The sequence below is a fragment of the Larimichthys crocea genome, chromosome XII (genome assembly GCF_000972845.2).
Source record: "Larimichthys crocea isolate SSNF chromosome XII, L_crocea_2.0, whole genome shotgun sequence".
In the NCBI taxonomy this organism is placed as follows: Eukaryota; Metazoa; Chordata; class Actinopteri; family Sciaenidae; genus Larimichthys; species Larimichthys crocea.
In genome coordinates this window covers 29,522,971-29,546,130 of record NC_040022.1, presented here as the reverse complement: position 1 = coordinate 29,546,130, position 23,160 = coordinate 29,522,971, and the positions used below count along the sequence as shown (strand labels likewise).

Below are 23,160 nucleotides of genomic sequence, written 5' to 3'. Positions count from 1 at the left end.
GTCGTAGTAGAATAAACCTTTTAACCTCATCGACTCTACACATCGCCGCTTTTTAGAATTACATTTAGTGCCACATGGAATATTTTCCAACCATTTTATCTCTGCTAATCTTCCACATTTTTAATTATTTATCAAGACGTCGCCTCACTCGCTCCTCGTCTTACTCTTGTGTACATCACAATTCCATTAAACCTTAACTACATTTACGCATGTACCCACATGGCTCCATGTTCCCTATGTTCAGGGCTCTGTCATGGAAAAGTGAGTGTTGCACGGCAGCGGTAGCCGTGTGAAATGGCTGACTGTGCTGAGTTGCTGTTGGATTTTTGTTGTGGGGTGCTAGAACCACCATCAGCTGCAGCAGCAGCAGCAGCAGCAGCAGGGCAGTCAGGCTTGTGGTGAAGAAGCAAGAAAACACAAACGTCTGTAACCCAGAGAAACAAGCTTAGGCTGAGAGGAGCGAGAAAAAATACATTCAGAGGGAGAGAGAGCTTTAGGAAGGTGCACTGGCATCGCATATTATTTCCCAGGTGACAGGTGGTGGAGGTTCCAAATGACTGGCTACTGGCTGAGGTGTCAGTGCATTAGTGTAAATTATGACTCTAACAAAACCCTGTGTGTCTGACAGAGAGGGCTGAATAAATATGTCAGCTGCACAAGCAGGGATATTGCTCTTATCATTATTACAGCCATCTTTCTTTATTAAGTCTGACTGTCCGCTATTAAGGCGACTCCCCCGTCGCCTTGTACTAGCCACAGTGGCGTGTGTTGATGAAGCACAGGAATCCCTTTCAGCTCACACTCATCTCATTAATACAGTTGGTCCAGCTGCAGCCTAATGAACAAAAGCTGTTGAACACACCCTCCTCTTCATACATATAGACTCAATCAGTCAAAGCAGCAGCGCTGGCAGATGCAGGCCCTGGCGATCAATGCAAACCTAATTTCAAGAAACCAATAGATCAGATGGTGTAATACTTTTAATACGGACTGAGAAAGTTACCTCCGCATGAGTCACTGACTGAGTGAAGAGGTGGACAGCCCCCGCTGTGTGAGGTTTCACTTCATTCACGTCCATTTCTAAATGTCCAGCTTGGTGCTAATGTTAATGAGAGAGGATGGAGTGAAGGATCCTGATATTTATAGTGATGAATGCCGAGTTCAAGAGCTGAGGTGTCAGGGTTGGCCTGTTGATGTAAGTACAGGTTGACGACCTGAGATATGACGCCGTGACGTGGAGTGAAACCTACATCTACAGTCTGTTATATTTAGTGTATGTGGTTTAGTTGAGGTTGGAAAACTTTTTTGAGCTTTTCGTTGTTTTTCTTTGTCCTACTTCTTGGTTATTGACTACTGGACAGATAAAATAATAGATCTGATAACACTTTGGGCTTTTGGATGCTGTGATGGACTTTTTCATGGTTTTCTAATGTTTCGTAGACGATTAACTGATTTATCTATCAAATAATCGTCTGATTAATTGCTAAAAATAATCGTTAGCTTCAGCCCTAGTGACATCAGCCCTCTTAATTATAGCATTTGACTAAAATGGAAACATGATAAATGGTGCAAAAATAAATAAACAGCTCCATAGTATGAGATTTAGTAGATCTCCGAGTCCCTAGAAACACTGTTTTTCGACACAGGAGAAGAATCCATAAACAGAAAAAATGTAACTTCTATATCATCGTGATAGGATGACCTGTAAGATCAAATAGACCAGAGCAATTCTGTAAAACTGTTTGAGGAGAATAAAAAAGAACATCAGGCGAGATTTACAAGAAACGCTCATCAGAACGCCCACATGCTGCTGAGAAACGGTCCAAATGAATCCAGTTTGGAGAAACCATTTTTCATCGTCTGATCCTAATTTTGCAGAATGTAAACGCAGGAGAGCTGGTGCTCTCAGATTCATCACCGACGCTGACCCAGTGACATTCTGTCAGCGTCTGACATGCAGCGTGGCACTCATCAGCGTCAGCTACAATCAGACAGTTTTCCCACCGAGGAAATTTATTTTAGTTCTGAATAATCCACGAGAGCCAGCACAGACTCGGCGATGACACTGAGCTCTGGGAAAACATCTGTTTCTCTCTGTGATCACTGTTATTATACACAAGCAGGATGACCCCTCCTCCTCTTCCTCCTCCGCGGGTTTGACATGCTTCAATCACACATGAATGACATCATGGGGTTGATTTCTACTTGCTATTCAGTTCAGCTCATCAGGAGAGAGCTCCCTCTCCACCCCCCCACCCACCCCCCTCGTATGGTAATAAGCATTGCAGCAGTGGCTTCCCTCATCCTCTTATACACTTCCATTCCTTATTCATATTGTGTGTGTGTGTGTGTGTGTGTGTGTGTGTTGGCTGCACTGTTAGGTGTGCTGTTTTGTCAGATTATGTAAGGAATCCGTTCAAATGAGACATTTTTTTTTCTCATTCATGTGTGTGTGTGTGCTGTTATTGTTGATATCGCGTGGTAATTATCGGATAATCGTGTGTGCGTGTGTTTGTGTGTGTGTGTCTGTGTTTGGTGTGTGTATCTCAGTACCATTGGGTGGATCCCACTGTTTCATGGTGCTTTCTCTGAGAAGGAAAAAAAAAAAGACAGTTTTTCACAGCACAGCTAAGAGTCTAACTCCAAAACATCAAAGACAGAGAGAGAGAGAGATAAAGGGAGGGAGGGAGGGAGGGAGGGGGATGCCCTGTATCCGGGTAATGATGGAGGGGAGAGAGAGATGGAGGGAGGAGGGGAGACAACAGCGAGAGAGAGAGAGGTATGGGAGGGAGGGTGAGGGAGAGAAACCAACCAACCAGTACAAGGAGAGAGAGAGAGAGAGAGAGAGAGGCACTGTGAACAGGCTGAAGGGAGGGAGGAGGGAGGATAGTGAGTGAGGGATGGGGAGATTGCCGGACCGAGCGGATAGAAGTGTTACTACAGAGCTGCTGCTGCTGCTGCTGCTGGAGGACGGGCTGGGAGCCGAGGATAATGCTCCATCCCTCAGCGTACGGCGGCACGCCGGACAGCTTCTAATTTCTTGTGGCGGCGGCGGCGGCTGTGGAGGAGGAGGAGGCTCTTCATTGTTGCAGCAGTGATTGTCTTTTTCTTTTTTTTCTCCCCCTTTAACCAGTCTTCTTCTTCTTCATCATCATCTTCCTGCTCGCCCCTCCTCACTCCTTATTCCTCTGCAACTGGCAACCGCTGGGCTCCCCCCTCCTCTTTTCTACTTCTGTCCCCTTTTCCAGAAGAGGGATTTCTGTATTTCATCAGGGATTGTAGAAGCCAGTAAGAATGTTTTCTGTCTTTTCTGCTTTTCCTTTTTTTTTTTTTCCTCCTCTCTTAAGGAGACATGCATGGAGAATGAAGGGAGTGCATGGCAAAGCGGAGGAGAGTACAGTTTCATGTTTGTAGAGGGAGATAGTGGTGGAGTCAAAAGGGTGTATGTATGTGTGCAGCCGGGGGTGGGAGGGGGTTTGCATGTTCAAGTTTACTGCATTGATGTAAGACATGAAAATCTTCTCTCACATGACAGTGCTTGCATGCAACATCCCGGCTTTAAATGAAGCTTGCACAAAATAAAGATGAAAATAAAACGAATGGAGAAACAGCTGTGAGAGGATCTGCAGACACAAAGAAGGCAAACCAAGCGGTGTTTGGCAGTGGATTACTCCTTGATGCCAGCCGATGGCTACACTATCCCGGGTTTACAGTGAGGCAGAAGAGGAGAGAAAGTGGGGGAATAAAAAAAGAGGGGGAGGGACACACATTTGTAGATGAAGCAAAGACAAGATAGGGGATCAGATGTATGTGGCATCACCAGTAAAACACAGATACAGGTAGATGTAAGAAAGATAGCTCATGCATTTATCACAGTGTCAAACTGATAATCCCTCCCACAGACATTTACATGCCAGCCATGGATTGCTGATGATCTGCACAGAGCAGCTCACTGCTCAGTGCTCACATTAAAAGGCTAACCAGTGCATCAAATCACCCAGTAAATCACACTCTGGCTACTCTGGCATATTGTCTGTAGTGCATGCATGGATGAACATGGACACACATGCACCTTAGCATAAAAAATGTGTGAAATAATACACCCGGGAGCAGATATAGACGTGTTTTATCATGCATTAAACAGCAGGTGAATTGGATAGCACATATTCAAACTGATGTCCTCTCAGCTGAGCTGCTGCTTCTCCCAGAACAGGGTCACCCTGCCTGCCAGCAGGGAACATGTGTTTGCCCCATCATTATCTCTCCACCTGAGCTGAGTCTATCTATAGATGCTTTTGTCTGTTGAACGCAGCCCACAGGAATGTGACGGCAGGTCACTTTACAGGGCGCGTAATTACACACGAGCTACTCGCGTGTTGCAGTGCGAGGAAGATTTCAAGTTAAACTGCGAATAACTTGTTGTTGGAGGCGTTGGAGCGTGAGAGACGAGGCTCTGCGTGCAGTTACACAAAGATTTGGACAGTGGTGTATCGCTCCCACACACACAGTCATAGTAACTCACACATGCACATGCCATTCATGCTCTGTATGTGTGCGTGCCTCAGGGACATGGAGGTAGAGGATGTTGGATCATCAGAGGAGACACACCATGAGTCTGTAGTCCGTGGAAACTTTGAGCGACACCATCACGAGGGATCCGGAGGAGAGTAAAGTCTGTGTTGATGTTTGAAAGTGCTTTTGACACAGTGTAGTGATTATTGTGTTAAGTGTGGCTGCTACTCGACTCAGTATTTGTTTGGAGTGGTGCTCTAAGTTCAAACACACTTACCACATGCTGATGTCAAGCGGTCAGTCATACATGGCAAGATAGATCGTCATAGATTGCACGTGCTGGATCCAAGTGGTTCAATCAGTTTCACGTTTATTTGACCTTTCTGTAGTTGCTAAGGCAGAGATCTTTGAGGCTCGACTACAGATCCTCTGTCCTTCATTTTAACGTTGCTTTGAGATCATATATCATTTGATACCCACATGATGTATTATTAGAACTGGATACCAGACCCAAAGACCCAAAGACCTGTTCCCTTTGACTAGAATTACTCGCCCAGATTAATATGCACAGCAGTGTTTCTTCCACTGGCCCCGCCCTCAAATTCACCCTCAGCCAATAGACTAGACACTGCGATGACATCACCGATTAAATCTAGATCTAAAACCTCAATGGATCAAAAAACAGAAAGAATCATAATTGATCTTGTTCGCTGTTCCAGACAGCTTTTGTAATGGGGCTTTTTTTAGCTGCAATACCATGAGCGGTCACTGGGATGAGGTACCACATTGGTTATGTTAGGCGTAGTGTTAGCAAATCAGAGGCAGAGTCTGAGGCGGGTCTTTGCGGGTCTTAACAGTCCGGCCACTACAAGCTCCTGGCTGGTTGCTCAAATAAGCTGTGATGCTACATGCCCTCCAATCAAAGCGTCCACGCTCTTAATCCTGCATAACTTTAAGCCTTAATATAATGTGAACAGGTGAGTTGTATATAAATTCACCCTCAGTACAGTTGTCATGAACGGGGAAATTAGCTACAGAGACCAAAACAGTTTTTTGTACCAGGCTGTAAACATGTTTATTTCTGCTGTGAAGTTGGACATTTGGACATTTGGACAGCCTCGCTGTGCATTTGTCCTCAGGCTGGTCTGATTTATGTCATATTTGATGCATGGATGATGAAAGAAACAGACAAAACTCAGCATCAAACAGCAGTCTGTCCATGTGCAGAGGTTCAGAGGTTTCGGCGCAGTTACACTGAACCCAGATCTGTTGAGTTTGACTCCCTGGGAGCTCAATTAATTTGGCCTGTGGAAGTCAAGTTGATCTGGTCCAACAGGCCGATGCAGCCGCTGTTGAGTGTTGATTAACTGACTGTCATGTCGTTTGTGCTTCAGATGTTGTTTGGCACAAAGAGAGTCAAGGTCCAGCAAACAGCCGTGATTTGCCACTCGAGCAGGTGAATTAACATGCAGCCCTCGTAAGCAGGGATTTTCCATTAATTCCTCCTTGGTCGGAACGCGAAATGGAACGCCACACAAGTTCCACGACACACACACACACCGAGGACACAGCTGACATTTCCAACCGATGCAGCTCCTCTTTGGGGATCAAAGGGACCAAAATCTCTGCTCGGCACTCGTTCAGTTCAACAAAGCTTGGCTAAAAGGAAATTTAGCAGCACGCTGGGGCAGAGCCTACCTGTCTCCAAGAGGAAAAACAGGCCTACGTGCTGGTTAATTAAGTTTTTTTCCAAGCCATGTTCCATTCAGGATCTCCTTCCACAAAGCTTTGCAAAGAAAAGAAAGCATGTCTGTGTCTTTTGGACTGATTATCTCCCTGTTCAGTGCTGACAACTTGTCAAAGTACCATCATCAGAGCCTTATTTTCTCTGAGGGTTTGTCGCCTGTATTGTTTTCATCCTTTCTCCTGTTATATTTACCCAAGTGGAGGGAGCAGAGCTTAACTTTCTTTTCAATATTTGCTACGCTGCTCAAGGGGAGATGTAGTTCATAACTCCAGATTTAGCCATCTCGTTTACTCTCTCTCTTTTTTCTCACTCGTTCCTTCTCTCTCTCTCTTGCCAGCAGTAAACGACTGATCTGGGACAGACAGGCCTCCCCTGCGCTCTGTCCTACTTCAACGTTGTCCTCTCTCCTGTTTCTCCTTATTCCTTTTTCCTCTGTCGTTTACCTCCATCCACCTACCTCCTCGCGAGTCGCTCCGTCTCTATTAATCATTTCGCCGTCTGCGAATGTTTCATCTTACCAGAGTGATGGTTCTGTCCGGTGTTAATAGGCTGTCGGGGTGTTTGGGAGACAGAGGCGCCGTCATTACCAACAGTACATTTTTCTCTACCTGCCGTGGAAAATTGATACTTCTCTGACATGAAATGACCCTGCTTTGATTTGAAGAGAGGTGATGTTTAGTGGTAAGGGTGTTCAAACCGGTTAGATGAGCACAAAAGTGCCCCCGTCCGAAAAAAAGAGAGCCATTGAGACATAAGAATATAACTCCTGTGTGATGCTGGAGCTGGATCACTTATATGATCTGAACTTGGGGAAGATCAAATCAAAACGTGTAAAACACTTGGTTTTATCTTACGTCTGTACTTTGATAATAGTTCTGATGATGTGGCTTGCAGCGTGACAGTTAACAACCAGCTTCTTCCTCTCATGAGGCGATGACCACCGATTATAATCCAGGATTACCAGTGTTACTTTTAGTGAAGCAGGTAACCCAAAGAGAAACCTCAGGACAACAGATGGTGATATGAAGGTTGGCTGCTCGCCAAGCTCAACTCTGCCCAGGACAAATTCTGAAATAATGAACTTCAATGCAACGTGTGACTGCCAATAATATTGTTATGCAAGAGTTGTTTGACTGAATACAATGTCTTGGTGTTCAGCAGTCTGCTCTCTGTCTGCTACTGTCACTATTTTTACCAGCAGGTGTGCACGCACATGTACACACACATATGCCTGATTATTTTCGTCTTTTGTTTCTTGCCTTAAACTACCTTAACTTCTGCATGCTCATGATGCACGTATAATGATCATTTTCATCTTTCTTAGCTGTGGCTGATGGTCATTAGTCGTTGCAGATATTTGGTCATAAACCATTGAGTCTCATGGGAGCACTGAGGATCGAGGGATCACCAGAGTAATTAGAATTCATCCTGAGGGTGCCGTGTCTGTGATTTTATAGCAATCCATCTGGTAATTGTGGATTTATTTTGCTCTGAACAACAAATGTCAACCTGACGGAGGCATGATAACATAATAACAGAACAAAGTGACAAAATTGCATCACTTCCTGTGTACCTGAGCACTTCTCAACACTTTTGTCTCGAGCTGATTTCAGTGGCGGCTAAATTGCCAAAGGCAGACAGTGCAGCCTATTTAAAATAAAATGTGTTTTTGCTACAATGCCCAGCCAGGCTTTGGTTCCCACAGTGATACACCTTAGCTCATTTTCTCTGACCTCGTCTCCTCACAAACAGAACACATCTGTCCTGTTGCAATGACTCCATTCATGGTCATTACTGGGGGAGATGGTGGGAGCTTGGGGGGTGTTTGGAGAGCTCTGGCCAGACTACTTCATGCATCATGAATTCACTCTCGGTTTATTGGGGCTAATTGCGCCATTGAGAGGTGAAGAGTGGGGCTGAGTGGGGGTTTTAAGTTCTCCCAGCAGTCACCGCTGCATCATCACAGTCAGGTTGCTATATTTAGCAGCAGCAGATGCATGGCGGCGCTTGAGCAGTGCTGGCCCGGGATGATGTAGGTTGGAGTGTGATTTGTGTGTATATGCTTGTGTGTGTACGGTTGAAGGCAGCAGCATAAGCATCAGCTGCAGGATCTCATGCTGCATTCAGGTCCTGTGGGAAACAGCACGACAACACTGCTGACTGTACAAATCAGCTCTCATGTGGTAAATATGACATGCAAATGTCGGGTTGGCAATTTAACCAACACTGGGATGCACACTACACGAAACAAGAGGATATTTTAACCACTGAGAGCAATGGGTAGGTGTGTTTGTGTAATTGTGTCATTTAGATTTTTTTTTTATTTAAATGACTCCAAACACACAAACACTTTGTTGTTTCATGTTGGGAATCTGACATTTCTTCTCACTGTTATTCCCATAATCCTCGAGTGCAGCCCTGCAGCCTGATAGGATCGTGAGCAGCGCTCAGAGAGTATCCAACCGAGGCGAGTGACATGCTCTTTTATCTGTGAGCGAACACAGAGAAATGTGTAAAATCTGCGTACGCTGTCTGGTGACATAGATTGAAATCAAACCATTGATTGTTGCATCTTGTTTGCTGTCTACTTTCAAACAGATATTAAGGAAGGTTCACTGCCTCTCTGTCCTCCTCCATGTCTCTTAACAAAATATAAAAAATATATAAAAATATCTTGAGTTTTTTTTGGCGGTGTCACAATTTAAAGTCACTGAAATAGGCGTTAACTAGCACGTCAGCTCAGTCCAGAATTGTTGTGGTGTTGTTGAGACTGACATGTCACTGTTTGTACCTTGCAGCTTTGTGCACACTCAAATTGGTGTCAGGCTTGCTGCTTGTGATTGGAAGGTGTCGAGCTGCATCACCTTGTTTCTGTCACAGCGTAACCGTGTCGGGGAAACAGCTGCAGCTGATGGGAAACACATCCCAAACACAGTCTGCGTGATTTTATCTTTTAAACGCGGTGATTAGCTTTGACATTACAGAAACAGCTGATTGTTTCCTCTCCGTCTCTCTCTGCAACCTCTTTAAATAACTGTATTATATCTCTATCTCTTACTGCAGCTCAGCAAAAAAAAAGAAAAGAATACAGCTTTATTCAATACTCCTCCACTGAGCTCCAGCCCTCTGCTTCCATATTGCATTACAGTCTTTTTCAAACAGTAACTGATCTGTCATCAAGATGCAATGTGTTATTTTTGGTTTCCATGCTTATTCTCGCTCTCTGCCTGCTTCCTCCTCCACCACTGAACTTGTCACGGACAGCAGTGTGTGTTGGTGTGTGTGCATGCCCCTTATCTTCTTGTTTATGTGTGTCAGCTTGCACCAGCAGTAGGCAGCACTGGGTTTTTTAAAGTTTATGGGAGATGATGAATCGGCGATGTTCAGGGCCAAGGGAAGGTTTGGGCGTCTTGCCGCATTAATAATGGAAGCACAGCTGTAGCAGTATTTATAGTAACAATGGAAGGAGGCCATAGCAGTGTGAATGGGAGGTGATATACGAGATACAGTGCACACTGCCAGCTCGCCTGGACACCAGACAGCGTGAGTTCCCTCATGGTAAGCAGTGCTGGATGTGAAATGGGCAAATTTGCTGACAGATGTGGGTTGAGGGTGGAGAAGGGGGAGGATCTGATGGTGACGTGCACAGACGCATTACACACATTCATAAAAACATGCTCACACAAAGTTGAGGTGTTTCATCAAAGGGGGGAAACAATAAGAGGCAGTGCTGCCGTTGAGGTTGTCAATGGAAGCTATAAGGAGAGAAGAGGAGTCACAAACTGGAGGGAGGGATGCACGGGCGAAGGAGATGATACAGCCTATAGGAGTCGTTTGATGTGAGGCCATATTGATTGGCCTACATCGCTTAGATTAAAACAGGAGCATGTGATGGCTTTCCCCCTCTGTGATTGGAGTTTACGAAGCCTGATTGAATCTGTGAATTGCAATTCGTTCGGCTCCCCGGCTTCTTTTGTTACTTTTCTGTCACATTCGAGCCAGATAACACGAAGCACAGGCGACAGTTGCACATCAAAAGCGGCCGAGTCCCGGTGGATTCTGGAAGTGAAGGACAAAGAGGTGGATCTGTTTTTGTAAGACAGTAGGGATGTTAGGAAGTAAAGTATCATGCAACATGAACTGTACGTGTCACACTGTGTAGCTTTTCCACAATAAACTGAGTTTAAATGATTTTCATGCTACACTGATTTGTAATCAGATCAATACACTGACTGCACTATGTAACTTTGGGCTCCGGGTCGGGAGAAGTACGTAACGCTTTACGGCACTAAGTCACACAGCAGCAACTATTTCACTGATTCTGGTGAAACTGGATCATATTTTATGGAGGAAATGTTTTCTGGTTTTCCCTCTGATGTCCTCCGGCTGCTCCGCCTCAACTCTCTGTGATTTACAGAGTTTATGATGGACAGTGAAGTAAACTGCTGACAGCTGTAGCTGCTGTTAGCTCATGTTAGCTCAGTCTGTTAGCAGGGCTGCCCGTCATTCCTTTTGAACTATCGTGAAGAGGAGGTTTTCAGGCATGGGCTAATGCAAATGGGGAGCAGAGATGGTGTCATGCCAGAAGCGGAGCTCGGAAAGTGGGCAGAGACCAGGAAACAGAGACCAGGGACATAATGGCAGAGGCCAGGAAAACCAAAGAGGACATTGGTGGAGGAAGCTAAGAAGAGAAAAGGAGAGAGTGAGCGAGCAAGAAGCCGCCGGACAAGAGTAAATGTGGGACTGACTTTTAGTGGTTGGTGAGAGCTTGGTGAAATAAAAGGCTGAAAGACAGACGCCGAGCTGGGCTGACTGCTGCTGGACTAGGCAGTAATATTATCTGCTGCTGGGTCTGGTGTTGGTGACCTTGGTGTTTGAAGCTTGACACAGGATTACCACACACAAATTATGAAAAATGAAACTCTATTTTTAAAAATACAATGGGATATTGATCAGAAATGGGTTGAAATATTCACACTCCACTGTCAGTGGTAACTACAGCTGCCAAACAATTGTAGTGGAGTAAAAATAGAAATATTCCCCATCACTGTCTGGCTCTTTATCGGTGAAGATTACAGTATCGTGTAATTTTAGCAGAAATGTGTCTGATTTTATTTGATATCAGTTTTTTCATTGTTAACTCAGGTTGAGTTTGTTTAGTCTGCGTGGAAGAATGCCATCACCAAGAATCGCTGAGTGCAGAAGCTGTGTGTTTAAGTAATGTGTCCATTTGAGATGCAGTATCTGTGAGAGGAAATAGATTTTCCATTGAAGAGCCTTGAAACGTGGAGCCACAGACACTGATGAAAGAAGCGCTGATTCAGCCGCTGCTGAACCGCGGGAAGCTAAAAAATACTCTGTTCACATGGTCACACAAGGAGCTCCTTTCAAACCATGACAGCTTTGTCCAGCTTGGACTGCTCTTTCCATCTCCTCTATTAGAGAGTGTTTAATGAATCGCAGCTCTCATCCTGTCTCCTGGTTCAAGGTGTTTAATTCCAACCACTTCATGAAACCCATCTTTTCATCACAGCCCTCAGCCTCTGGTCGACTCCCGGCGGGTCGAGATCAAACTTCCCCTCTGCTATGTCGACTCTGCTTTCTGACAGGGCTTCAAAGGACGTTGTTCTGAGGAGAGTCGGGGAACAGAAATCCAGCAGGCTCTTGTGAATGTGAACTAGTGAGGCGTGTGAAGCTGCAGAAAACAAAAAGGGACGACCCGGAGGTTGCCACATGGTCGGGCTCCCATTTGACGCCTGCAGCCGTGAAACAGCATCCACCTTTAATATTTCACGGCCCCTCGTATGTTCAGGCAATCTCCTCCCCTGCAGCTATTCCCATTTTGGCTTATTTATTCATGAGCTCTTCATGCTCTGCCAACTAATAGCCACAACTTGGCCCCCAGTATGGCCCCAAGTGGGGGAGGCAAGTGGGTCCTGCCACTCTGTGCCGAGCCGCCACTTCAGTTCTGCAGCCAGACTAGAGACATGAGTCTGTGTGATTTAGGATGTTACTCAGCACCGTAGATAGCTGCTAGCGGAAAACAAGTACAGATTCAGAGATTTAGTCGCGATGACGAATAAAGCTGATTAATTAGCAGTCTGTTTGAACGAGATCTCAGCGCTCTGGCTCCCCAGCTGATTGACTGTCTTCATCATCTCTTTTGTGAAGCATAGATAAGCCTAAACAAACACCATGGCCTCTTACATACACACAAAGAAGACTGCTTTATTATAAAGTGGAGCTGAAATGATTAGCCAGTTAATCAAGTCGTTAATCAACATTACATTACAGTTTGAAATATTCCAGTTGTTTTTTTTAACAGCAGAATTATCAAACATGCTTTTTCCCTTGTGAGGATTTGGATATATTGTTGTGCTGGACTGTTGGTGACACCAAACAAGACATTTAAAGATGTGACCTCAGGCTTTTAGAAATTGTGATCGTCATTTTCACAATTTTTCTGACATTTTACAGGGCAAATAATTGACAGTGGCTCAGTGTGCTGTCACACATCACTGCCTTGCATCAGCTCTTGCAAATCCTCCATCATCAGACTTATATCAGTGTTTTCACATGTTGTATTCAGACTCCAAGAAAAGGACTGAAGTGGATATTTCTAAATATATTGTGCAATGATATACTACAAGTACAATTAACAACCTGTGTACCTGTACTTGTACTCTCATACACACATGCCTCTTGCACAAACTACTCATGTGATCTAATGTCTAACATTGTTTGGACCTCTGGGAAATGCAGTGTCGATGCAGTATCCGCTTTTGTAATCACTGAAACTTTCAGGATTCAGTCGTGTCTCATTTTTAAATGAATCAGTGCAGCGACATTTTAGCTCCTAATGTCACAAACACAAAAATGTACTACTGCAAAACTTTCCAAAATAAGAGTCATAGCTCGCTGTCGAGTCAAACCGGGGTTGCTTTGTGGGTGTTCCTGACATTCAGCCACTGTCAGGATTTGACAGGTCCTTGTAAACAACCAAACCACTGTTTGATCAATGGATATGCAAATGAGCACTCCTCTGGCTCGAGGGACATCAGCAACCTTGTAATAGCATTTGTATACAAATTGATATTGCAGGTGACCTATGCAGTGCACCAAAGGGGATTAGACGGGAAACTGCTAATTGTAATTTTTCTGACTTCACTACCTTCCAGCAAACATTTATTAATCTGAACTCACTAGTTTGGAAAATATAAATGTGATATAAATGAGAAAATCTGAAAAGTCATTGTGTTGTGAAGCAAAGTGCCTGAAGCAAAGTGCATTTTGAACCGCAGGGAAATAGGCTACGAGGTCACTTTTACCCCTCAGGAAGAGCTCACACACACATTTCTTTCTTGTGTCTTCATGTAGTTTCATACACCCACTCACATCTTCACTATAATCCACTGTTGTCTAAATATAGGGAGCCCTGCAGGGTTTTGTTTTATTGCTTTTCCCCAAGATGTCTCTAAATCCGCTTCTTGTACTACACTACTGTTTCTTTTGATGCTCAAAAATCAGAGAGGCACAATTGGATAGATGTCTCTGGGCTTATTGTCGGCGTGAAAGGTTTTTGATTTCTTGTAAGCATGAATGTCTTCAGTCAGAGTGTTTTTGGCCTGGGTTTACATTAGATGGGTTAACTCTATAGTTTCAGAGTAAGATGTTTGAAAGTGGGAGGCTGTTTTTTAGGCATGCTGACAACATGGCAAAGTTAGTCTGATGGTTGGTCGGTCCAAACTGAGATAACTACGAGATGGATTGCCATAAAACATTGTGCAGATGGTGCCCAGAAGATTACTCTTAATAACTTGGTGATGGCGATCCCCTGACCTTTCCTTCAGCACCTCAACATTCATAGTTCCCAGAGGATGAATCTTAAATGTAATGACTGCTTTCTCTCACCTCTCATCTTCAGGTCAGAAATTTAATTTTGGTTTATGACCAATACCTGCGTAGCACACTGTGTACACTATGTACTTCCTGGAGTAGTACAGTTATTGTGTGTTTACTGTAAATGACAATCACAACATTTTAGCCAAATTGCAACTGGATGAAGCATTAGCCCAACATTTGAGCACCAAAATATGAATATAAAAGATATATTTCAACAGTATTCAGCGACTTTCTCAGCTGCCATTTTCTCAATGCTGGTGGTCCCTCCCCTTTTGCTGCGTAGCCAAAAAGGTGACCGTGGACCATCCAGGTACTCTGTGATTCTGCCATACTGACAGTGTGAATGCACTTATGTACGGAAGCCCTAAAAGGCCATACATACATACATAGATTTTATTCCACCCGTTTTCCCGTGATAACAAGATAATTAATTTGAGATCTCGAGAAAACAAAACAATAGTCTAGTGTATTAAATCGGGTGCGCCCATATTACAGAATGTACGGCAAATGCATGTAGTCCATGATACGGAGCGAGCAAACCTATTACTCCACTGTAAAATCCCTTTGATCCATAATTTCTGACCAAGGTTGATACACTTGATCTCAGGATCTTCCTGATTGTTCACTCACTCAGTATCAAGCATATTTACTATCATTTTGATCAGCCTCAAAGTTCATTATTTTGAATTGAAACGGGCATTATGTGCAATATTTACTCTACTGTAAAATCTCCTTGATCCATAATTTCTGACAAAGGTTTGTACACTTGATCTCAGGACTGGAGTGAGGATTAGCCAAAGTGTGTCAATTTTACAGTGGCGTAATATGTTTGCTCGCTCCGTATCATGGACTACATGCATTTGCCATTTTAATACACTAGACTATCGTTTTGTTTTCTCGAGATCTCGGATTAATGATCTCGTTATCACGGGAAAACGGGTGGAATAAAATGTATGTATGTATGTATGTATGGCCTTTTAGGGCTTCCGTACTTATGTACTCAGAATAGTAAGTCCACATTGACACACAGCATATATCGGCTTAGCATCAACGTGTTGGCGTACAGTCACACAGAGCTGTTAGCATGTCTGTTGGTGTTCCTGTTGGCATGCTGACTGTAGACAAAGATGCTCTGTAACAAAAGATGATGCATAGAAAGCTGTGCCAGTGATATGAAGCGGTATACGCTTCCTGTTTCCTAAGTGGGCGTGATCTCCTTAGAACTCTTTCTAACCCATCTCTGGTGCAGACACGGTGGCATGATGGAGCGTGTGGTGCACAGAAAGAGATTCTGGGACACCAAATGTGCTGGTGTTCTTTTTGGAGGTGTCCTGGTCCCAATTCTGTGAAATTTCCATGATAAGACACCAGTGACGCTTTCATACACCCCGCCCCTTCCTGTCAAACTCAAACCAGGTTCCTCCACGGGCACCCACCCTAGTTTTATAGCACAAGGGATGGTTACATCAGAGTAGAACATACGGCTTCATGCTCGTTGGCCGGAGCTCCCCTGGGTCCCTGTAGTTTAGATTGACATTTTCAGTGACGTACGTGGACACCTTAGTGCTGGAGGATGATTACATATATGCTCAATTGACCAGAGGGTCAAAGCTTACACACATTATTAGCCTTTATCCATGTGCATGCACAGCTTCATGAGGGACTGCAGTGACGGATGTCCGATTTCTCACACACACACACACACACAAACAGGATTCAAGGAGGTTTGCGGTGTCCATTTGTGCACATCACAGTGCCATTTTGTGTGTCGATGTCAAACAAGGAGGGAGGGAAATTGGCCGTTCCAGTTTAGTGGCAGGAAAGTGGGGCGATCTGTTCTTTGGAAGTTTCCCAGTGAAATTTCCTGGGGACCAAGACACTGAAAATATCTATCTATATACAAGCTATGTCCTACATAAAAGAGACGGTGAACCAGAGAGAGAGAGAGAGAGAGAGAGAGAGAGCACATGAAGACACATGTGTGTTTGAGAGAGATAAAGAGAGAGAGAGGGAGGGAGGTTAAATGTCACTGTGCTGGTGGGATATCAGTCTTTTGATGGCATCATACAGACCTCTGACAGATTGAAGCTTAGTAGAACCAGGTCAAGACTCCAGCAAGTCACCCAGCAAAGTTACCTCATTTTCTCTCTCACTTGTGTCCCATGAAAACTCCTCAAGTGGAAGTAGAAACGCTGCCTCATGACCCCATTTCCCTCTGCTCATCGTCTTCTGCCACCAGTGGCGGGTTCGAGAGAGGATTTATTTGGATTAGATTTATACCTGGATCAAATCTATCGTCTCATCGCCAAAACAGATTTGCTAAACACTTCCCCCCGTGAGCTTTGTGTCTTTGGAAACAGATGTTAAATGGCTCATCTCACTTGTTCCACGCGCATGAATATCTTAACATTCCCTTTCTGACAAGTGTGTCGCCACCCGAGCTGTCAGCCACCTGTTTTCTTTGTTGATTTAAGCTTCGCTGTTGTAGATTTACAACTGGAGCTCACGTTCTTGATTACAATATAACAATGCAGGAAGAAAAAAAACGACACAGCCCTAAAACATTTCAGTACTGCCAAAAAACAGCAAGCGGTGATGTGTCACGCAGACTGACCAAATGTGAATGAATAGATGTCAGCCTGAGGTATCTGCAGCTCAGTTTAATCTTTTTATTTTTCTGCAGGATACGTTCAAGACTTCTAAATACATAGGTACATACATGAGACAGATCCATGAGAACCACGTGTGTATAGATTTCTACAGTTTTTACAACGAGCGGCCAGAATGTCCATCAAAGATTATTTAGGCTGTGTTTGTCATATTTCAGCAGCTTGTTAGATTCAACAGCTGTTTTTGGATCATATCATTGTGGTGAAGGTTTGGCCAGGCTTAGGCACAGAAATCATCTTTAGTTAGAGTTTTATATGAATTGTCATGCATAGATAGTCAAACATCCACAGACAAAGCGAAACATTGTGAAACGTGACAAAAACTCTATAAACTCTCCGTAGGCGGACGATCCAAATAAAGTGTTACCAAGGCTACGAGTGAATGATTAAAATTCAGAGCGTTTCTGCACGCACGAAACAGCTGCATATGAAACAAGGATGACATATCGTGTGAGTGCATAACACACTGCTGTGTCTTAAATCTGAGACTCAGCAACAAACGCTAATGGAAGCAGCACTGACGACAGAGCGGACAGATATAAAAGCTACAAAGCAAATATGCCAAGGCAGGGGCACCCGATCTATCATGACACTGCTAGTAAAATAAATAAAGTTTTCCATCTCGTAATGCGCATTAACTCACCGCTCTGTATAGCTTATCATGCATGCTAAGCTCAGGAGAGGTGTATCTATAATAAGTGATATTATTAAATGACTTAATTTAAAGGAATACTATGATATTAAGAGGGAAATCAACTTATCCAAGACTTAAATGTGAAGATTGATACACAAATACTAGAAACAGTGACAAGTCAACAGGAAGTCACACTGTAATACCACAACGTGTTACACTTATTGTGTTGATTAAACAAACAGCATAAAATGTTTGTAAGTCAGATTTAGAGGTGCTGATTAAACAGAGCCAGTATGTTTCTCCAAAGTCTTCCAAGATGAAAGTTGGGCACACATGCCGGGAAATTCGCACAGACTTTGTTGGGCTTTTGTGTTATCGGGCCCTTCTCTGGCTGAGCTGCCAAAATGCCTCACAGCCTTCCTGTTTCCAATCTTTATGCTCAGCAAAAAACAACTGGCTGCTTTGGTGGTCACTTCATATTTACTGGTATCAAATCCTCTCATCTACTGCAAGTCTCAGCATGAAAGCGGATGAGCACATTTCCCGAAACACACACTGTCTTAAAAGAACAGATTGCAGAGATTTAATGTGTAGCCTACAGCCAAAGTTAATTGAAGGTATTATTGGATATAATTGAGGTAGATGCAAGACTTCATCATATAATAACGTGCAGATTTACACATACTCCGCCCTTGTGCCTCACCGTTCATGCAGGGTGTTCTTACTCCCCGACGAGAGCCAACATCTCTGATTGCTCAACAAGCTGAGGGTTCGCAGGGTTAATATAGTTTGAAGTTTGCCGAGCTGACTGAAAGCGTTAATGATGTGACCTGAAACGGCTCTCTGAGGAGGATGGAGGGAGATAAAAAGTTACGACAGCGAGATATGTAGAGGAAGACGTGATTATCACTTGTTGGCATTAAGCAATATCTAATCTCTCCGCCGTCCTCTTCATCTTAACTCTGATAGCTCACACATTCACACGGCATTCATTATGACAGTCTGTGTGTGACTCATGACTTTTCTCTGGAGAACTGATTATCACTTTCTCTCATAATTTTCACTCTGTCCTGACCCGTTCCGGCTTATCTGACTTATCTGGCTAATATCAATCTTTACAAAATCAGAATAGATAACTAAAAAACGTGTGACAAACAGGTCTGTCACGACAGCCACTTTGAGAAGGCTGGTGATCACAGTGCGAGTGTGGGTGGATTTTACTCAGCAGCTTCAACGTGTCAGTCTGTAAAACCTGCAGTGAAACCTACCTCTGCCCGCATAAAGGAGCTCCTCACCGTAAAATAAAATTCATTATGGCTTTCAGTGGAGCGTTCTAGCATCCTGTGAGGGTTTAAATGCTGTTTGAGCCTTTTCCAACGTTACAAGGGTGAAATTCTACAAAAAAAAAAAGGGGGGGACGCCTTTTCGTTTTTTGGCATGGAAATGTGGAAAAAGGCCAAATTCAAACATAATGAAAATAATAATAGAGCTAGTTTTGACAACTTCAACCGAAAAATGCTTCTGGTGGTGTCATGGTTCGACCCCATCTTCATCCTCTCTGCTTTGTGCTCCTCTCGGCTCTTCATCGTCCAGGCCGGTGAGTTCACACTTCTGATTTCACAGCCACCTTTCACATTGTCCTTCTCTGCTCTTTTCTGTCCTCTCTCGTCTTTCTCTCATGTGTGTCCTTTCCTCGTCTCTCTGGCACCTTTCCTTTTGCAATATGCTCCTCTCTGCCCTCAGCCAACCCCCTCTTATTTCCAGCCATGCTAGCGGCGTGTCTGTATGGGTGGCACAATCAGCCAACGTGCTGGATCAGCACCACGTTTTATGACACCGGATGGGGGAAATATCTTGACTACTATCAGAGTGATTCATTGTTGACATTCATGGTTCCCAGAGGATGAATCCTACTGACTTTGGTCATCTTCTTAGTTTTCCTTTAGTGCCGCCATAAGGAACAACTACCGGATCGATTCCCATGAACCTCAGCACACACGCTCATGTCTCCCTCAGGGTGACCTGTAATAACTTTAATGAACATTTCATCTGGCGCCGTAGGTCAAATTTTTAATTTGTCTAAAACTTTGGTTTATGATCAAATATCATATTCCTATCAGCCTCAGCTGTAATTTGTGATTACTGCTAATTAGTAAAAGATACCATTCTAATACAGCAAAGGATCATGAGACGGGCTGAATGACGATGCTCTAATAAGCCATCTGTAACAGCACCCACCTGTCAATCAAAGCGTCCACGCTCTTAATCCTGCATAACTTTAAGCCTTAATATAACCTGAACAGGTGAGTTGTATATAAATTCACCCTCAGTACAGTTGTCATGAACGGGGAAATTAGCTACAGAGACCAAAACAGTTTTTTGTACCAGGCTGTAAACATGTTTATTTCTGCTGTGAAACATGGGGACTTATGGAGACTGACTCACTTCTGGAGCCAGCCTCCAGTGGACGATAGAGAAACTGCAGTTTTCAGCACTTTGTGCTTCATTTCCCAGCAGTGGAGGTTGCTGCTTGGTTGGCATTTAGCTTTTATTCATGTTTGCGATATGTCTTGTCTCACCTTGGTTGAATCCGTCTTTTTACTGCCTTCATTTTCTCTTCATCTCCGTCACTGTTGTCTTCTCTCTCTCTCTCTTTAATCGCTCCCCTCTCACCTCGCTGCTTCCCCCCTTTGTCTTCCCTCTCCTTCCTTCTTATCTTTGATTATTCAGCACTATGTAAAAATATGGATTTCTCTCTTCCATGTATTATCATATCTTCTTTAGGCACCTCTCCGCGGTTGGTCAGCTTTCTGACAAGACTGTACGAACCTTGCTGCCTTCTCACTCTCCTGGCCTCCTTTGTCTCTGCGCCCTTGACTCCTTTTATTCATCAATCCCCTCCAACAATCTAGTTTCCAGCCCTCTCCTCCTCCCCTGACATCCCCTTCTCTCACTCACACTCTTCTTTCTTTCACAAGCTTGCTTTAATTTTGACATTTTTCTTCCAATCCTCCAACGGTCAGAAACAGCTACATATAAACGGCCTCATTAATTTTCATTTACATCTAAAGGAGGTTTTTGAACGTTTTTCAGAAGCTTTAAAATGCAGTTTGTATAGCTGAAGCAACTTTATAATGAGAGCCCAGTTAGTGCTAATTAATGTTTACAGTTGTTCAAGTACTGTAATTAAGTATATTTTAGGTGCTTCCATTTTATGCGGCTTTATACTTGACACACTGCAGTCTTTGCTCCACTGAATTTATGTTAATGGTTACCATGTAGCTCTGCAGACATGAGGACTTTACATGCAAAACATATAAGACATTATTATGGATTTAATAAGCCACAAGTGCATGAATTACCAAGTGTAACATTTAAATTGCCATGTACAACCATCAATAACGATAAAATGCAAAGTAATAATAATGATTAATTCAACGTTCTTGGTTGTCGAGTGTTATGAGTCTGTATCCTCTTGAGGTCCTCGCCTGTATCAGTGGGTGTTACAATCTGGATGCGCTGTCTGTGAAACTTCTACAGTTTGCTGCACAGTTTTCTTCCCGACATGTGAACAGAAGTTTTTCTGCTAATAGGCTTTTTAAAAGTTGGCCACAGAAACGCTGCCAGGCAGACAGTCGGTGTTTGTCACGAGCAGCCCGGCGCTGAGTGTGTTTGCTTGCGTGAGAAGTGAGAAGAAATTGAAAGACGAGAGAAGAATGACGAACATTCTCCAGACAGAAACCAGCAGCTTCAGATTCAGTCTGAAAATCATGTTTCTGTTAGAGTGAAGGATGGTGTCCTTTATTTCAGGCACAGTGCAGGTTTATATTGCTGCGCTGGTATCAAATAAATGATTAAAGCTATAGCTGCCTAATTGACACATTAAAATGAGTATTCTTTGCCTCGTGCTTGGTCCTGTTGTCCCTCACATTTTCTTGTGGCACCTCATTTTTCACTCTCCCTTCCTGTTTCTTGTCGAACTGGACAGCTTGTAGTTTTTATCCCGGTGTCCCACGAGGAAAGCCTTGACATTATGTGTCTAACACTTCTTTTCGCTTTATAACAGAACACTGATTCCCCCATGTCTCCCAACTGCCTCATCACACACACACACACACACTGACGCATACACACACACACTTCATTTGCAATTTGAAGTCGTCTCATTATTCTGCACTCGACATTCATTCGCAGTAAAATGAAAACAGACCTTGACATGGATTTTTTCTTCCAGATGAGTGTTGAGATACAAAAGCGCCATCTGAAATTTTGTCTTGCACACTTTTGTTGCTGCATGATCTTCACATCGCCTCTTGGAAATCTGCAAAGTAACTAAAACCAACAAGTAGAAATACCTAAAATTATACTTAAACTCAACTCTTTCTCTCCATTACTTTCAGATCACGTATTTATTTGGTGTTTCTGGTGTGGATTTGAGTGTCGTCTCTCACGCCGGTGCTGAAAATCCTGAAACAGCACGCGGAGCCGACCGGGAGCCACCTGAGACAGATCTGTTATCTTGCTCGGCTTGTACTCGAACACAGCGCTGCATCACTGATGCTCTGAAGTGGCTTCTCAGCTCTCTCAGGGGTAATGGCAAGAGCAAAGGAGTGTATAGTTTACCATATGAAGAGCCGCTGTCCATTTAGCATGTCTATATAGCAGACGTGCAGTGGTACATTAGTTTACTGAGGCTGAGTTTATCCTGACAGAAGTACTGGAAGAAGGTTTATCCTCCAGGAAGCATGAATATTCTGGGCATATGATAGTGTTGCAAAGTTGATATTGTTTCCTGAGATGTCACGGAGAGAGAAAAGAGTTTATTTTCTCATGTGCTCAGTGAAGGTCGTGGAAATCTTGTAGGAAAGAGATATATTTCACCTGATGGTTGTGCACAGGGGACGCCAAATTTTGTGATAACCTGTCCAAAGTTGTGGGTCAATGAACAGACAGATGAACAGAGAGACTACTGTCTCTCTACATGTCATTACCTGCTACAACGGTAAACACATACCAACGTCTGCAGAGGAAAACTTTGACCTCATATATGACCTCAATAATGCTGCTCTTCACAGTTATACACCGTGCTAATTTACATACTATTCTTTAGTAGTATTAGTACATTACAGTATAATCCTGCCCGCCTTAGTACTATCGTGTTTCAGGCGACACAGAAAGCTTCTCACGGTTGGGCTCGGATCTGCAGGTGAATATCGAGTTTAACAGCCCAGGCAGCATGTTTGGCCCGAGTCTGGAAGCTGAGAATTAACAGTACAAGTGGGTTCATTTATACATGAGGTGTGAATAGTATGTCATCATGCAGTGAGGGTTAGAAGTACTGTATGTCTGTAACTGAAGCAGTCTGTTCCCATAGAGACCAGAGTTTGTTGGAGTGGTACAGAGAGGCCCGGATACAGCCGGAGGAGAAACTTTTCCTCTCTCTGGTTTCAACATGTCTTCTCTTTCCTCCTCCCGTTGCAGTGTCTCTCTGGGAATGATGGTGTCGCCACTGGTGCCGCCCTCTGTGTCGCCATGACGATGCCGTTCAGCCCCCTGTCCAGCGACGAGGAGCAACAAAGGATGCTGGGAAACAATCGACATCTCTATCCAGGGGCAGAGGACGAGGAAGAGGAGGAGGAAGAGGAGGAGGAGGAAATGGAAGAAGATGAGCACGACGAGGACCAGGAGGAGGAGGA

The 23,160-nt window shown here is 43.9% G+C and overlaps 1 long non-coding RNA gene across 1 annotated transcript; it reads left to right on the top strand.

Annotated features, from left to right (window-relative positions):
* The first annotated feature begins 2,849 nt into the window (after positions 1-2,849).
* Positions 2,850-23,144, top strand: LOC113747154 (uncharacterized). Its single transcript, XR_003463388.1, has 3 exons — positions 2,850-3,288; positions 21,865-22,054; positions 22,946-23,144. It is a non-coding gene; the product is annotated as an uncharacterized LOC113747154 (long non-coding RNA).
* Positions 23,145-23,160: the final 16 nt, after the last annotated feature.